Source organism: Lytechinus variegatus, chromosome 12 (assembly GCF_018143015.1).
Source record: "Lytechinus variegatus isolate NC3 chromosome 12, Lvar_3.0, whole genome shotgun sequence".
Classification (NCBI taxonomy): Eukaryota; Metazoa; Echinodermata; class Echinoidea; order Temnopleuroida; family Toxopneustidae; genus Lytechinus; species Lytechinus variegatus.
The window spans coordinates 1,546,757-1,552,320 of record NC_054751.1 but is presented as its reverse complement, the minus strand read 5'-3'; positions in this window follow the sequence as shown (position 1 = coordinate 1,552,320).

Below are 5,564 nucleotides of genomic sequence, written 5' to 3'. Positions count from 1 at the left end.
CGGTATTTTTCAACCCTTTACAGACAGGTGTGCGTTCTTTCTGGGAGGCATATTAATTCTCTATATTTTTGCCGTAATCATTATTTTCATTTAAATTTGTCTGGATTTTTTGTGATCTTTAATATTTTTGTATAAATTCATCACACTATATTTAGATACTCCAAGCAATCCATAGAATAGGGTGAGGTCAGGAGTACATCTTTGATGTAGGATTATGAGGGAGGGGCACATGCTAACAAATAAAGACTCATGGCGTACAGACAGAAAGACGGAATGGACGGACATACAGACAAGACAGATGAATAATCTCTACCTTATATAAAACATTTGTAGATATTAGGATCATTCTCATATTAAAAACACGTATATGGTTATTATTTCAGATATTTTTCTGATTATTTGTATTTCACTGTAATTCAGTGGATTAGTCTACTGACTTTGAAACAGAGGGTAGTGGGTTCGAATCCCAGCCATGGCGCAATTTCCTTCAGCAAGAAACTCATCCACATTGTGCTGCACTCAGCCCAGGTGAGGTAACTGGGTACCCGGTAGGAAGAAATTCCTTGAATGCTTGAGCGTCTAGGCAGCTCAGCTAAAGCCGGGGTAATAATAATAGCAGGGCCCGCTGGTAGAACAGTTTTCGAAACTGAAGTGGCTACCTTGGATAAATATACTTATATCATTATTATTATTATAAAATATCATCTTATTCTCTGAATTATATATCAAAAACTTTTATTTGAAAAAAAATCAGTCAAAATTTCAAAAGTTTTGCGCGCACGCTCGCAGCTTTTTAGAAATTTCGCCTCATACGCCATGCCTGCCCCCTTCAATTTTTTTTAGCTCATTACGCTACTGGTTTTATTGAGAATTGTCTACAATGACGCCCCAGCCAGGTTGATGACTCTGTGAATACACAAATCCACCTACGAAAAAAAAAACAGAAAAACACAACGCCCTCAAAAGATGGCAACTTTTGTTTCTTGTGGTGTGTCCCTATTCTTGAAATCAAATGCACGGCTGAACCCAAATCAACTGAAACTAAGTAAGTAAGTAAGGGGATGAGCAACCACTGTCACTGAATGTCAACAGAGTTGTGACGTCAGCAACCATTTAAGGGTGGTTCAAATCACATTTGTTTTACATCAGGGTCAAAACTCCCCGAAAAATTCTCACGATTATAGAAACCTACTATCGTAGATTAAAAAAGTTTTAGTTTGTTTTAAAACATGCATGGACCGCGGAAGCGGGGGGCTGGGGGCTTCAGCCCAACCCCACTTTTTTCCAAAACCATGTACAAAAATGTAAAAATGACCTTATGATTATGATGTTTTGCATGGTCAGCCCCCCCCCCCCCCACTGAAAACCGTTCCGCGGCCCCTGTTAGAGCATGTAACAAAGGAACGTATCCCCACCCCCCCCCCCTCCGCCCCTGGTCTACCTAAACGATTATGCGAGGTATTTTTCGTTATTCAATGTGCAATATACCTTGACAAAAATATGGTCAAAGAGTGGGCGATTCATAACTTAAAATAACCATAATGTTACAAATATAATATCGCAGTCAAATCTCTATTTGGAAAGTGTTTTAGAATTACCTATTATCCTATTATCATAGCATTGTATCAAAATAAAATTAGTATTTGGAAAAAAATGTTCGTTCTCCTCGCTGTCTCGGTTACATATGATTTCGAACTTATTCCGATTAATGGGATTGCTGACCTGTTTAATGTTGTTCTTTTGAAATTGACTCATCATAAAGCTTCATCCCTCGTCCTTATATATGTATATACTTCTCATTAACATTCAGATTAGTTAAGAAAATATCTCCTTTTCAATAGAAATTCGTAATAGGTCAAGGTGACCGATTTTTCAGGGATCGAGTCGGTATATATATATGTGGCCTGTATGATGCATAGACCTCGAAATAGAGATGGCGCAACATCAGGGCTTAAATGCCGAATGAATCATCAGCTTTAATTAAGAAAGGGTTTTGTCTCTCAGTCTTTCTTTGGATCATTAAGCCTATCAATATTTCATCATCCTCAAACCGAATCAAAGACTTGGAATTCTTTTCCGACCGGCTCGACCTTCACCCCAAGTTATAAATTATATGATAATCATTATACACTGATTATTTGGAAAAATGAAACAGAATGCTCGCTCTTTTACCTTTCCCATCTTTTCGACCTTCTTATTTTAAGAGGCCGTACAAAATCAAAAGAACTATTGGCATAAGTACTTTTTAAGCGCTTCTTTCAAGATATAATTTTGACTTTTTAAACACGCCACAAAAATTGACAAAAAAATATTATTTTGAAAAGTGTCAATTTTAACCAAAGGGATGTGCATTACAATATGAGGCTGAAAGGGTGAATGAGTAGGATATTTTCCGTCCTAGAACCTCTTCAGGACTCGTTGGACATAATTTAATATGTGGTTCTACTTGAAGGTCAAAATTTAATTCTAAAATCAAATTTTTCAGACTGTCCTTTGGTTTTTTTTATTTTGTGTTGTTCGTTGTTGTATCGTTTGTTTTATTCCTTTGCGTAATTTATTTGATCAGATTCGGTTGAAATCATGTCCAAATACTTCTTCAGAACACACTCATAGCATATTATATATTATATTTAGGTTTTTTAGTGAGAATGATAAATACTTGTCCTAGAATTTGAATGATCATACGAGCATTAAAATAGCATAGACGAAACCATAACAACCATATCGGTAAGTTAACACGACATAACATACTCCTGCGACATTTGCTTCGGTCTTAATATCTCAGACATGTCAGAGTGCATAGGGTTGGAGTTGGGATTTTAATTGAGTTTTGGGTTCAAATAAGGATTAGATTTTATTTAATATTGGAGGTTTATAGGTTTCATGTTTGGCTTAATCTTCAGATTTTCCATCGGAGCAATAATGTCGCCGGAGCAAATGTCATGGCACATCTATTTTATTTGCTTCACTTCTTCCTTGTTTTCACTCATGTCTTCCAACATGACCAAAGGAGGCCAAATTGTCTCTAGACATCTGTTGGATTTGTCATTTCTTAATCTGCTCCATGCAGTCCCCCCACCCCCGCGCCTTTAATGTAATTATTGTTTGTTTGTTTGTATTTATTTCCATATAATATACATGATCAATTTAACATAACATACAGATGGAGGACGGCCCATTTCAGCGGTATCAGTAAGATACCACTGTTCTCTCATGGGGTCCTTTAAAACATAAATACATGCATATACAACAAATATACAAAATATACACAAAACTTAATCGAATGCATGAAAAGGTTGAAAAATCACTACCCCCCAAAAAAAATGCAAGCAAAATGATTATGGAAAACCGAGATATAATTGAATATTTGATTTAAAGGACTGAATAGTAGAACTAGACGATAAATGAATAGGTAATTTGTTATAAATTGTAGCCCCCCCCCCCCCATACGAAAATTTCCGTTTAAAGCTGTTTGACTTTGGTTTGGGAGACTGAGGTGATTTTCTGTACGCAGAGAGTAAGGGTATGATTTACGAGAAAATTGTGTTTTCATATAATCAGGTGCAAAATTAACCATATTATTAACCAAATTATAACCATATCATACTTAAAAACAAACAAAAATGGTATACAAATATGAATTTCGCACAATACAGTGCTACATATCGTTTTTAATTGTTGTATGCAATAGCCTAATATTTTTTTAGAAAAACTGGTTTCAATATTCCCTCTGAAAATGTAGGCCTATATCAAATTACATTGCTTAAAATCATTTGTAAGATTAACAAGTGTTGCCCAATTAATATCGTACATTGCGTGTCGGTATCCTTCAGGTAGTCTTTTATAAGTGAATATTCACCAAAAGGGGGATTTTTTATTACGGAATTGATTGTTCCAAACTATTTATACACCTTTACTGAGAAATTCAAAGATCTGACACATAAAGAGTGATAAATGGATTATGATTTGTGAATGTAGTGTGTACACGCAAAGTCAACGTTCTTTGTGGACTTTGGTTCACATAAAGGACATTATTGTTATGCCCATATGCAAGTTGATTTTAATAATACGAGCAAAATCAAACAAGTGTTACTATATCGGGGCTTACACTTATTGAAATTTGTATGTTTTAATAAAATCTTTTGACATCCGATTTTGTTGAACATTTCACTGTTGAGCATGTTGTTAATTTTGCTCTTTTTATTCAAATCAAGATGATATTGGGGTGGACAAGGCCCTTAAAAAATAATCATCTGCATTTCATGTTGTAACGCAAGTTACAGATGAGTGCCTAAGTGAAGATGAAACACTAACCAAGCAATATATCAATGATATTCTACTGCGTATTCGCCCTGAGAGCTTCAATTACTAATTGCTACTCTATCGTTGATGGCGCTAAGTATAAAAGTAGAGAAAGTTATATTCATCTCGAACTGTTCTTTTTATAAGGTTCAGTTTTTGAATAGTTTGATCTAGTAATCGAATTTACACGTTCAATATGAATTCAAGTTTATGTGTCCTTAAATACATACATACTTGCTAACACTTGAACATTTATATAGCGCTTCTTTACGTATAAACACTAGCTGCCCCCCCCCCCACACCCTCCCGTGGCCTGCTTCTACTGTGATTTTTTTTCTTCCGACCAAGAAAAGGGCAAGAATAAAATAAAATAGAAAAGTATGAGATACGATTTTCTGACTAATTACAATATATCAAAAAATTATATTCATTGTAAGGGTCAAAATTTTGGATCACTTGCTTAGCTCACTCGCAGATTTTTAGAAAGTTTGTTCCATACAACGTCTGGTGCCTCAGAATTTCAGGTTCATTACGCCAGTGGCCTACAAATGGGGGGGGGTCGAGGCGCTTATCCCCCCCCCCAAAAAAAATGACCACTGAGAAAAAAATGAAAAGGAAAGAGAGAAGGATGAAATATGATATAATTTTCTGAATATTTTTTATTATGTCAAAATCTATCACAAAATTTGATTTTTTTAATAACAATGTCAAAAAAATTCTCGTTCGCTTTGCATTCTTGCAGCTTTTGATAAATATTGCCCTATATGCAATATCTGGCCCCCTCAAAATTTTGGCTCACTACGCCACTGCATTACGCTTCTGGCTGCAACTATTAAGGAGTCACATCAGATACACATGCATGAAAATATGAAATCATTATGATTTCATTAAATAACATAAGAAGAAAGAAAGTGGGGACATCATCAGCCTACCTAATAACATTCGTGGCAGTGTTCTGTTTTCAAAAAAATATTAGTAGACCTTAGAATTCAATAACTTAGTTTTGTTAATAGATTTTGATGAATTTTTCAGCATGTTGTGGCTTTCTTCCTTTTTTTAGATTTGATTATATCAGCCCAGCTATAACCCTTCTAGTAAGAGTCTTTTAGTAATGACTTTACAATCTACCGTTACTGATACTTACGAATCTAGCTTCTTCTTATTGTTATTCTTTTATTGGTTTGGTTGCATTCAGTCATATCGCCATTGCGAGCGGCAACCTTGCTGAAAATCTCCTTGTGTTTTTCCATTTATATTTGAAT